Consider the following 13405-nt stretch of genomic DNA (forward strand, 5'->3'; position numbering starts at 1 on the left):
AAGTCAGTGTAAAAAACTAGAATGTCAGTGGCGCCACTCACACGACACACAAGACAAAGATAGATTCAAGCACACACTGACTCAGTATCACAACAAATTGAAAAACACCTGCAAAACACATATTGCCTCTCAACTTGAACATGAAGGAAATACTCGGAGAACTCTTTACCAGATTTTAAAAACTTTCACTAACCCCAAGGCCTGCGATGTTGAAGCTGCTCCATCGCAAGCCCTGTGTGACAACATAGCTAACCACCTAACCCAGAAAATTGATATGATTTATGATAAAAGCACTTTGGCTAAGAGCTCTCAAATAGGCCCAAAGATTGACCCCCTACCAGTCATTCCTTATGTTTCAACTCTGGAGAACTTCCCGACACTTACACCGGAGGGGACAGAAGCTGTACTAAAATCTGTTAAATCAGGGTCTCCACCAGACCTCATCCCGGCCAAAACTGCCTCAAAACTGTCCTAACAATTAGCTGGACCTATCTGTTCTATCTTAAATAGCTCCTTGAAGGAAGGCACTCTCCCACCAGAATGGAAAGCAGCACTGATTCTTCCCATCAGGAAAAACACCCACATCCCCACGGGAGATGTTTCCAACTATCACCCCATCTCCCTGCTCCCTCTACAGAGTAAACTCCTAGAAAAGCACATTAACTAGTACTTGTCCGAATTCCTTGAATCCTCGAACTGTTTGGATGCCTCTCAATCTGGATTCCGACCCAGACGTAGTACTGAGACCGCGTTGGTAGAAGTTACTGATAACATCAGAGCGCTGCTGGACAACGGTCAAGCGGTACTATTGGTGCTGCTTGACTTGTTCGCAGCGTTCGATACCGTCTCCCACCAGACTCCACTTGGGAGGCTGGAGGATATAGGCCTTAAAGGGAACGCCCTGGAATGGATGGATAACTTTCTGTCTGAAAGAACTCATACCATTGGTAAACGTCGTTTACAACGCAGTGTTTACACCGCACGACCTTTACCACGCTGCCATTACAACGCAAGTCGTTACTACGACTTGCGCTGGATGGCGCTGCTGGTTAAGGAATATTGTAATTTTATATTCCAACACCTTCCCTACTGTTACGTGGGCTGGTGTTGGAATAGAAAATTATAATAATCCTCTATCCGCTCCCTCCAACGCAAATCGTTGTAACGACTTGCGTTGTAAAATCCGCGATGTAAAGTACCGCGATCAAAATGATCGCGTTGTACTATCGTACATCCATACCATTCACCTTGGCCCCTTCCGATCGCAGACCACCAAGGTGACCAAGGGAGTACCACAGGGCTCCGGTCTGAGCCCTACTCTTTTCTATGTTTATGTTACTCTTTTAGCAAGACTACTGAGGAGGTTGGAATTCTGTCCTGTATACGACGCTGATGATACCCAACTTCTCCTCTCCTTTGACAAAACAAATTCCAACATTCAGACCACCTTCGCGGAGGGTATGAAAACTATCGCGGGCTGGATGAAGGATAGTTTCCTCCAGCTAAATGCAAGAAAGTCAGAAATAATGCTATTTGGAGAAGCAACGGTTAGATGGTCCCCTAGCTGGTGGCCGGAGGTTCTAGGCTCTTCCCCAAGTCCAAAACAGGTGGTAAAAAACCTGGGAGTCAGAATAGACCAGAAACTTACATTGGGGGCACATCTCACCACAACTGCGGGAGCCTGCTTTCACAGTCTCTGTCTTCTTAGAAGAGGTTTCCCCTTTCTACCACTCTCCACTCGGAAGACCTTGGTTCAAGCATTGGTATTGAGCCATCTGGACTACTGCAATGCTTTACTGATTGCTGCTAACGAAAGCTCTTTGAACAAACTGCAGGTAGTCCAGAACACGGCGGCTCGCCTGGTGGCCAATACCCCCCTAGAACCGAGTCTCTCACCCTTCTTCAAAAACTGCACTTGCTACCAGTGCGAAAGAGGACCAAATTTAAGATCTGTTGTATGGCTTACAAATACTTAACCCGTTCGCTGCTGCCGTCGGCCGTTGGACGATGCGCGAGCTACCTTCCTGGTGCTGCGCACGTCCAACGGCCGACGCGGCCGCACCCGTTTCTTCGAACGTTCAGCACTGGCTCTGAACGTTCGAAGCAGCAAACGGAAAAAGTGCGTATGGGTGGCAAAGCCTTTTGTCACCTGGCCCCACGATACTGGAACCAACTCCCCATCCACTTACGACAATGCACGGACTATCTGAGGTTTAAAAAGCTGTTGAAAGCGACTTTGTTTTGATTTGTATCCCCTTGGTGGCTTATAGCAGTCCGAGCGCTGAGATACCCTGATGGGGTGATTTGAGCGCTTTATAAATAAATAAATAATAAATAAAAGATCATGTACCCTCACTCTGGAGTTAGCTGCTCTGGCCGCTGCGCCACACCGCTCTCTGCAATCTTTGCATTGATAACTTATGACACCCAGACCTCTTCTGCGCTGCCTTCTGACGTCAGTGGAAGTATTTTTCCTTTGCCCCATAGGACTGCTCATCACTAGGGCCTTTTCTGTTTCTACGACAAATAACTGAAAAGCGCCTGGCAGCGCCGCACGCCTCTGAGAGAAGCCGTCCGACCTGCTGCAGGCTTGCCCACATCCTTGACTCCAGTCATTGGACAGCGAGCTATCAAAATGTCATGCCATCACATGCCCTTTGACCTGTGATGACATCATAGGAAGTGTCATTACATGATGTGTTCCTGTGGCCATCACATTGGGTGCAGTGATGTACTCATTTATAGTGCAGCGCAGCATCCAAGGTACTGCACTCGGAGAGGGAGGGGCTAAACATGGCGTGCTGCTGCCCCCATCCACAGCTCACCCCAGCATTGCTGCCGCTCTGTGCAGCACAGCATGCCACACTTTGCAGTCAGAGACCCAACATCCAGGGGCGGGTTTATCAAGACTGCACCACTGCAAAGTCACGCAAAGCGGTGCAAAGTGGTGCAAAGCGGTGCAAAGAGGTGCAAAGTGGTGCAAAGCGGTGCAAAGCGGTGCAAAGTGATGCAAAGCGGTGCAAAGTGGTGCAAAGCGGTGCAAAGCGGTGCAAAGTGGTGCAAAGCGGTGCAAAGTGGTGCACAGCGGTGCAAAGCGGTGCAAAGCGGTGCAAAGTCTGGCTAGGGTAGATACTTTTCAGTGCAAAACACCGAACAATCCAGCGCCATCTGTTTACAGAATATTTACAAGTATGTAAGTGAAAAACACTGTAATACTGACTATGCCTGTCTGTCAGGCCACTGGCAGCACAGATACTGGAAGAGCAGCAGAGATGACAAGTCCTTGCGTCTGCTCCTCGGTCAGTGGTGTCCAGAGACACCAGCCCCCCAGACCCAGGAGCAGTGTGCCCCTGTCCAGTGCAGCCTGGGCCTCGGGGGATTGGGGGGGGGGGGGTGCTCCTCGGTCAGTGGAATCCAGAGACACCAGCCCCCCAGACCCAGGAGCAGTGTGCCCCTGTCCAGTGCAGCCTGGGCCTCGGGGGATTGGGGGGGGGGGGGTGCTCCTCGGTCAGTGGAATCCAGAGACACCAGCCCCCCAGACCCAGGAGCAGTGTGCCCCTGTCCAGTGCAGCCTGGGCCTCGGGGGATTGGGGGGGGGGGGTGCTCCTCGGTCAGTGGAATCCAGAGACACCAGCCCCCCAGACCCAGGAGCAGTGTGCCCCCGCCCGGTGCAGCCTGGGCCTCGGGGGATTGGGGGGGGGGTGCTCCTCGGTCAGTGGAATCCAGAGACACCAGCCCCCCAGACACAGGAGCAGTGTGCCCCTGTCCAGTGCAGCCTGGGCCTCGGGGGATTGGGGGGGGGTGCTCCTCGGTCAGTGGAATCCAGAGACACCAGCCCCCCAGACCCAGGAGCAGTGTGCCCCTGTCCAGTGCAGCCTGGGCCTCGGGGGATTGGGGGGGGGGTGCTCCTCGGTCAGTGGAATCCAGAGACACCAGCCCCCCAGACACAGGAGCAGTGTGCCCCTGTCCAGTGCAGCCTGGGCCTCGGGGGATTGGGGGGGGGGGTGCTCCTCGGTCAGTGGAATCCAGAGACACCAGCCCCCCAGACCCAGGAGCAGTGTGCCCCTGTCCAGTGCAGCCTGGGCCTCGGGGGATTGGGGGGGGGTGCTCCTCGGTCAGTGGAATCCAGAGACACCAGCCCCCCAGACCCAGGAGCAGTGTGCCCCTGTCCAGTGCAGCCTGGGCCTCGGGGGATTGGGGGGGGGGTGCTCCTCGGTCAGTGGAATCCAGAGACACCAGCCCCCCAGACCCAGGAGCAGTGTGCCCCTGTTCAGTGCAGCCTGGGCCTCGGGGGATTGGGGGGGGGGGGTGCTCCTCGGTCAGTGGAATCCAGAGACACCAGCCCCCCAGACCCAGGAGCAGTGTGCCCCCGCCCGGTGCAGCCTGGGCCTCGGGGGATTGGGGGGGGGGTGCTCCTCGGTCAGTGGAATCCAGAGACACCAGCCCCCCAGACACAGGAGCAGTGTGCCCCTGTCCAGTGCAGCCTGGGCCTCGGGGGATTGGGGGGGGGGTGCTCCTCGGTCAGTGGAATCCAGAGACACCAGCCCCCCAGACCCAGGAGCAGTGTGCCCCTGTCCAGTGCAGCCTGGGCCTCGGGGGATTGGGGGGGGGGGGTGCTCCTCGGTCAGTGGAATCCAGAGACACCAGCCCCCCAGACCCAGGAGCAGTGTGCCCCTGTTCAGTGCAGCCTGGGCCTCGGGGGATTGGGGGGGGGGTGCTCCTCGGTCAGTGGAATCCAGAGACACCAGCCCCCCAGACCCAGGAGCAGTGTGCCCCCGCCCGGTGCAGCCTGGGCCTCGGGGGATTGGGGGGGGGGGGTGCTCCTCGGTCAGTGGAATCCAGAGACACCAGCCCCCCAGACACAGGAGCAGTGTGCCCCTGTCCAGTGCAGCCTGGGCCTCGGGGGATTGGGGGGGGGGGTGCTCCTCGGTCAGTGGAATCCAGAGACACCAGCCCCCCAGACCCAGGAGCAGTGTGCCCCTGTCCAGTGCAGCCTGGGCCTCGGGGGATTGGGGGGGGGGGGTGCTCCTCGGTCAGTGGAATCCAGAGACACCAGCCCCCCAGACCCAGGAGCAGTGTGCCCCTGTCCAGTGCAGCCTGGGCCTCGGGGGCTTGAGGGGGGGGGGAGGGGGGTGCTGCTCGGCAGTGGTGTCCAGAGACACCAGCCCCCCAGACCCAGGAGCAGTGTGCCCCTGTCCAGTGCAGCCTGGGCCTCGGGGGATTGGGGGGGGGGTTGCTGCTTGACAGGTCTTATCTGACGGCACAAGATTAAACTCTTGCAGGTTTCAGGTGTGTCCCCTCCCAGCACCGCCTGCAGCTCCTGCTGCTGAAATGTGGTCGAACCTGCCTTCTTTTCTCCTGGAAATTCCCCAAACTTTGCAACACGACGCCGAGTGTCAGACGTGCAGCGCCCGTGGTGGAAGGGCAGGTCAGGGGTCACAACCCCCACCCCTGGTGACCCCTAATGGACGGCCATGTAGCTGTGATATTACTCGGTGCTCAACCAAGATAGCTCCACTCGGAGAAACTCTCACCACGTGACTCTTAGGGGTTGACCTGTGACCTGCTGCCTCCTGACGTCACTTGCGTCACTGCTCTAAGGCCCATCGCTCTTTTTACGCCCTGTCAGTAGATGGGTCTGTTCAGGGCCCCGGGCCTTGGTTTGCACGAGCAGCGGGGTGGAATCAGCCGGCTCGGAGGTTCATCCTTCAGACAAGGGTTTCAGGGGGCAGCTCCTTCACAGAGTGCTGCTGGAAGGAGTGTGGCACTGGGGACAGAGCAGACATCCAGCCGGAAGAGGTCAGTCCTGGCGCCCCTCCAGCTCTAGTCACTTGTGGTGAGAAGGCCGGCTCAGCCAGGGCACAAGTCTTATAACAAGAAGTGGGGGGACTGACAATATGCAAATCACCTCATGACGTCACGTGCTGAACGTGTCCCGGTGTCTGAAAATTACACCCGGACATGTTCAGCATATTTCTGTGGGGCCCAGCTTCTTAGCAGGGGAGACGGCGTCCACCCTGTGAAAAGAGTGGGGGGACGCCGTGTACCTGCGTGCACCCCCGACTCGAGCCCTGGGCTCAGCATGTACCAAGCACACTGCTGAGAGGACCGGGGCTCGGACCCCTGCTGAGAGGACCGGGGCTCGGACCCCTGCTGAGAGCACAGGGGCTCGGACCCCTGCTGAGAGCACAGGGGCTCGGACCCCTGCTGAGAGCACAGGGGCTCGGACCCCTGCTGAGAGGAGGGGCTCGGATCCCTGCTGAGAGGACAGGGGCTCGGACCCCTGCTGAGAGCACAGGGGCTCGGACCCCTGCTGAGAGGAGGGGCTCGGACCCCTGCTGAGAGCACAGGGGCTCGGACCCCTGCTGAGAGGACAGGGGCTCGGACCCCTGCTGAGAGCACAGGGGCTCGGACCCCTGCTGAGAAGAGGGGCTCGGATCCCTGCTGAGAGGACAGGGGCTCGGACCCCTGCTGAGAAGAGGGGCTCGGACCCCTGCTGAGAGGACCCGGGCTCGGACCCCTGCTGAGAGGACCCGGGCTCGGACCCCTGCTGAGAAGAGGGGCTCGGACCCCTGCTGAGGGGAGGGGCTCGGACCCCTGCTGAGGGGACCGGGGCTCGGAACCCTGCTGAGAAGAGGGGCTCGGACCCCTGCTGAGAGCACAGGGGCTCGGACCCCTGCTGAGAAGGCCTGGGGCCTCAGGGAGCTCGAACTGGGCGGCCTCACACACCACCCACTTCCCTCCACAGCCGTGGGCAGCTGAACTGTCCGTTCACACGGCCGCCATCACTGTCATGCTATAGATGCTCAAACTCTATTGTTATTGATATTTGTAAAGTGCGAACTGTCGCTCCGGAAGGAGCATCCTTGCGCTAAGGAAAGTGGCAATCATCCTAGGTGAGAACTAAATGGCGGCCAATACCTATGCATCCGTCAAGTTGAAAAGCCAAGTTTTAAGTTGTTTTCGTAAAGGGGCTTCTAGATCTAATAGTCTTAGCTCTTTTGACATAGAGTTCCAAGCCTTGGACGCCAGGACGCTAAGAGTTTTTCCGCCCTTAGTTTTGTAATGGAATGTAGGAGTATTGATTAAGTTACAGCCTGCTGATCTTAAAACTCTGGTAGGATTGTAACGCGTATATCTTTTCGAAAGGTACTTTGGGCCAACATTGTTTAATGCTCTGAAGGTAGTCAATAACATTTTAAAAAGAATCCTTTTATGGAGAGGGAGCCAATGCAAAGTCCTGAGGGCCGCAGATGCAGAGGATTTTCTAAGCAGTTTTAATACCAGACGTGCAGCCGCGTGTTGAACGCTTTGTAATTTTTTTAGTGCATGCTTTTTTACCCCTGCCATCAAGCCATTGCAATAATCGAGGTGGGAAAGTATAAGGGCAACAGCCACAGACTTTCTTGATTCGATGGGGAGGAAATCAAAGTATTTCTTCAATGATTTTATGATGTTAAAACAACTTCCTGCTACGTTCCTTACATGGTGGTCAAAAGACAATGACGAGCCAAAAAGAATACCCAGGTTTCTGGCCACCTCTACCGAACTGGGAGGAGGAGTGGTGCTACAGATGCTGATGTCCACACAGCCACCATCATGGTCATGCTACAGATGTTCACATTGCCGCCATCACAGTCATGCTACAGATGCTGATGTTCACATGGTGCTCCTCAAGGTCATGCTACAGATGCTCATATGGCCCCCATCATGCTACAGATGCTCACATTGGCGCCATCAAGGTCATGCTACAGATGATGATGTTCACATGACTGCCATCACAGTCATGCTACAGATACTCACATTAGCGCCATACCGATCATGCTACAGATGATGATGTTCACATGGCCGCTCTCACCGTCATGCTACAGATGCTCACATGGCCCCCATCATGGTCATGCTACAGATACTCACATTGGAGCCATCACGGTCATGCTACAGATACTGATGTTCACATGGCCACCATCACGGTCATGCTACAGGTGCTGATGTTCACATGGCCACCATCACGGTCATGCTACAGGTGCTGATGTTCACATGGCCACCATCACGGTCATGCTACAGGTGCTGATGTTCACATGGCCACCATCACGGTCATGCTACAGGTGCTGATGTTCACATGGCCACCATCACAGTCATGCTACAGGTGCTGATGTTCACATGGCCACCATCACGGACATGCTACAGGTGCTGATGTTCACATGGCCACCATCACGGTCATGCTACAGGTGCTGATGTTCACATGGCCACCATCAAGGTCATGCTACAGATGATGATGTTCACATGACTGCCATCACAGTCATGCTACAGATACTCACATTAGCGCCATACCGATCATGCTATAGATGCTGATGTTCACACGGCCGCTCTCACCGTCATGCTACAGATGCTCACATGGCCCCCATCATGGTCATGCTACAGATACTCACATTGGAGCCATCACGGTCATGCTACAGGTGCTGATGTTCACATGGCCACCATCACGGTCATGCTACAGGTGCTGATGTTCACATGGCCACCATCACGGTCATGCTACAGGTGCTGATGTTCACATGGCCACCATCACGGTCATGCTACAGGTGCTGATGTTCACATGGCCACCATCACAGTCATGCTACAGGTGCTGATGTTCACATGGCCACCATCACGGACATGCTACAGGTGCTGATGTTCACATGGCCACCATCACGGTCATGCTACAGGTGCTGATGTTCACATGGCCACCATCAAGGTCATGCTACAGATGATGATGTTCACATGACTGCCATCACAGTCATGCTACAGATACTCACATTAGCGCCATACCGATCATGCTATAGATGCTGATGTTCACACGGCCGCTCTCACCGTCATGCTACAGATGCTCACATGGCCCCCATCATGGTCATGCTACAGATACTCACATTGGAGCCATCACGGTCATGCTACAGGTGCTGATGTTCACATGGCCACCATCACGGTCATGCTACAGGTGCTGATGTTCACATGGCCACCATCACGGTCATGCTACAGGTGCTGATGTTCCGCTCGACAGACCCGTGATCCTCGGCAATCACAGGGCGCCACGATCAGTGTGTGGCACGTGGCGAGTAGCTCAGTCGGTTTCAGCTGAGCTCCCTGTTACAGGGCGACCTGGCACAGAGACATGAACCCTGTGAACTAACCGTAGAGCCGCAGAGATGGGGGAATCTCTTGGTGAGGATTGGCGTGTGCCTGTGGCAGCACTGGTGAGTGGGTAAAGCAGCCGGGGGTGGCATACGGCGTATCCTACTCAGACTACCACGTTTAAAGAGAACAGGCTGGCTGCTGACATCAAGGCATTATCTGACAAATGCCTGGCTTTTTGATAATCAGGAATTACATTTACATATGTTGCTCTAACAACGAATATGTGACACTCGGTAAGGCAGCCTACACAATCATTACACCGCACCACAGCCTCCAACCCAAGCCCAGCTCTGTAAAAACTCCCCTTCATGACAAAAAATATCTGAAATAAGTCATTTTAACAATAATGCGCCAGAAGTACTGCATTTCCTGGCCACGATTTGAGACCGGTATTTTTGTCATCAGTAAAGAATTGTAAGACCCGACAGATGTACTAATAAGTTGGTATTTAAAATTCCGTATTGTAGTGGTTCAGAATCTGACTAACCTCATGAATATTAATGAGGCAGGTCACAAACTGCAACTCCCCACAACTGGAGGCCACCAGACTACCATGTATGTGATTGTTTTTCAATAAAACAAACTTTTTTTTTCTTAAACAACCTGTTTTTTTAAAGGAAGTAGGACGGTATTTACAAAAAAGAAGTGGGCTATTTTTTGTAGAGTTGTCTGCAGTGGTCCCTGGACCCACAGCACTACTCAGTTCAGTTCAGTGCATACGTCTTTATTTCGAATATTTCATCATAAAAGACACAAACATAAGAATAAAAACCATTGTAAGACACACAACAAGTTTTAAAAAAAAAGCATTAAATGAGTGCAATATGAACACATAAAAGCAATTTATACCGACAGTAAAAAGTGCTACAGCCTAAAAAATTACATCTTGGAGCGGTGTATAAAATATTGTAAAATCCTAAGAAGATATAAACAGATCCGTGCTAGACTGTACTGGACCAACCGGGATTTGATGTTTAGCCCTAATAATCCACATCCAACCCAGGAACTTTGCTACCGCAATTACCAGAGGTTCCCTTGTATCAGTCCTAAGAATCCTTAAGGCCTCTAGCCCCACCCGTGTGCCGATGTTTTGGCAGATGGGTTGTAGCCATTTTGTTTGGGGTGCTAAATAGGCAGGGCATACAAAAAATATATGGCCAATTGATTCCTTTTGGTCAGTGCACCACCTGTAGATTTCATTCTCCTGTCCCTTCCAGTTTCTTGTAAATGTTCCTATTGGAAGCGAGCCAATCCTAGCGGATGGTATAACCTCCTATCACTAGACCTAGTGATAGTGTCCCAATAATCTTCAAAGGAGAGATCAAGTTTATGCTCAAGGAACATTCCTGACAGGGAAGTGGTATTTATCGATGCAATGTATTTTTGGCGGACTGATAGCCAATAGAGGTCTTTAAAGGCTTTTTTCGATGGAAAAGGGTTGTTGGCAGGATCGATCCACAGATTACTTAGTCCCATATTCTCTAGAAGCATTCTCACTTTTTTAAACCATAGAATATTGCCCGAACCCACAATGGATCTAACATCCAAAATAGCCTTGGCAAACAATGCCAGTTCGGCAGTAGTCCACATCCTCCTCCATAAAGCCACTGGTTTAAAACGTGTCCCATCGTCTATAGAATGGCATCCTAGGTCCATTAGTAATGTCTTCAGGGGGCTAGAGCGAGGGAGACCTGTTATGTTTCTTAAGAATTTGTTTTGAACCCTAACTATCTGTGTAAGATCCGCAAAACCCCATAAGTCCGCGCCATACAGGATGCGCGTTTATTTTGCCCATTTCGTGTGATTGTTGCCCTGTGCATTGTTGACATTTTTGTATTGTGCTGTTAGGGCTGCGCACTGTTGGTAGGAAAGAATTTCTAGCGTTTGTCGATTGTGCCTCTATTTACCCCCCAGACTCACCCAGCTTCGTTTTCCCCCTACCTGCAGCCATTTTGTTGTTGTTTGTGCTTACTAGGCCGTAGCTCCACCCCGCGCCCGCCTCCCAGCTGACCCTGCCTCCCACAGATAGCTACAGACCTGCCTCTCCATTCCCACGCTGTGACTCTCCTGACCTGCTTAGGAAGAGGTCGCTCCCCCCCACGCTCCCAAGGCTTGGTGGCTTTCGAAATATCAGAGCGCCTGATAGCTGATTGCTGAACAGCGGTATCGTAGCGCCTTGAAGCAGAATTCTCAGCGCGACCTTCCCCCGCACTACTGGCGCTGCCTGCACTGCGCGTTTATTTTGCCCATTTCGTGTGATTGTTGCCCTGTGCATTGTTGACATTTTTGGGTTTCGCCTGCCGAAGGCTGCGCTCTGCGCAGCTTTTCAGCGCAGGTGAAATCCTATGTCGACAATAAGGACTTCTGGAACGTCCCCCGGCTCTCATTGGCTAGCTCCATAAATGGAGGCTAGCCATTGAGTGCCGGATCTGTCCGTCAAGGCCGGACCAGATTCGGGGGCGTTCCGGAGATTTTTTCCCAGGGCGGAGTTACGTTTTTTCCCGTTCCCTCCCCTTTCACTGAAAGTCTGTCCATTCCCGCCCCCTCCGTGTGCCTTTCCGCCCCCCCCTCGCTGTCCTGTGCACATTTCCCGCCGTCCGTGTCCTCTCCCGCCCCCTCCCGCCGCCCGTGTCCTCTCCCGCCCCCTCCCGCCGTCCGTGTCCTCTTCTGCCCCCTCCCGCCGTCCGTGTCCTCTCCCGCCCCCTCCCGCCGTCCGTGTCCTCTCCCGCCCCCTGTGTCCTCGTAGGTGCTTGTCCTTCACTTTTCCAAATGGCTTGCGCGCGCTCACTCCCTCTCTTCCACCCCCCGCCCCTCCCGCCCGGGTTTCTCGCCTGTGGCCACGCACCATTTCCAGAGAAGGCGGGGGCATTCTATTTTTGGCACGCTGGGTCAGTCACGTGATGGCGAGTGACGTCACCGAATGTTGTTGTCGGTACGGGGTGCGGGGGGTGTACAGTGGGAGTTGCGGGGATGGAGGAGGAGCGGAGGCGGCCCGGGAGGGAGCGGCGCTGAGACCAGGGAGGCACGGCCAGGAGAACGGGCCCGGAGCGCGCTACAGCAGGTAAAGAATGGACGACAACCCGCCTTGGGAGGATGTTGGACGGTTAGGGCAGTTACTTAGAGTACGGAAGAAATCTAGAGCTTGGAATGTGCAAAGGTACAGGGTTTGTATGGGGAACGCCAATGGTTCTCCTCTGGGGTAGAGGAAGAAGGTATGGGAACGGCTGAGAGGAGAGGGGCTGGCACTGGCACACACCCGGCTCTGGCGACTGCAGATTGGCCCGAATTTCTTGTTGGCTTGTTGTTAACCAGGGCGGATGGGAGTGTGGACTGACCTCCCATATGCGTACTGACTTGTAGACCCCCCCTGGCCCCTCCCCCCACCTCCCGGTGAGGAGTCTGGGTGCTGGAGGTGGGTAGCAGCGAGGTCGCGGCCTCCGGAGTGCCGAGGGGTGCGTAGGGTGCCTGCATTGACTTACTAAGCATATCATTCAGGCGGTGTGTCCCCAGTCTCAATAGACTGCTGGTGTGTGTGTGTCCCTTATGGTGTCATCTCAGCTGAGACTGCAGACACCTCCCGCGCATTCTGAGTGGGGCCCAGGGGCCCTCTGCAGCAGGCTGTGTGTCCGCAGTCTCAATAGACTGCTGGTGTGTGTGGTGTGTGTCTCTTATTCTTCTCTTTGCTTCTCTCTTCCTCCATCATTCGACCCCCTCCACATTTCTCTCACCAGTGTGTTTTTCTCGCCGGTTCTTTCCTTCCCTCATCCATTCCATTGCCCTCCCGATGTTGCTGTCTCACTTTGCCCCTTTCTCTCTCTCCCTGCTTTGCACGCTTCTCTTTTCTGTGCCTCGCCCTCGTTTCTCTGCTCCCCGTCTCCCTGCCTGTCACCCTCCGTAACGTGCCTCTCCCTCCTCATGCCTCACTCTTACCCTCTTCACTGCCCTCTCCCCCTCTACTCTCTGTGCCCCCCCCCGCAGGCACCCCTCGTTTTCCTCTCTCACTGCCTGTTTACTGCCTCTCGCTTTCTCGGTCTCGCCCTGCTCTCTGCCTCTCCCTGACTCTTTTCTCTGCCTCTCCAAACTGTCCCCTGTGCACCCTCTGCCTCTTTCTCTTTCCACTCCACCTCACGTCCCTCTCTTTCTTTAAATCCAGTGTTGTCTGAGTTTCCTCCAGTCTCCCCTTTGAATTTAATGACCCATAAATGCCTACTTTCTCTGCCTTTCCCGTTCTCTCCCC

The sequence above is a fragment of the Lissotriton helveticus genome, chromosome 12, assembly GCF_964261635.1.
Source record: "Lissotriton helveticus chromosome 12, aLisHel1.1, whole genome shotgun sequence".
Classification (NCBI taxonomy): domain Eukaryota; kingdom Metazoa; phylum Chordata; class Amphibia; order Caudata; family Salamandridae; genus Lissotriton; species Lissotriton helveticus.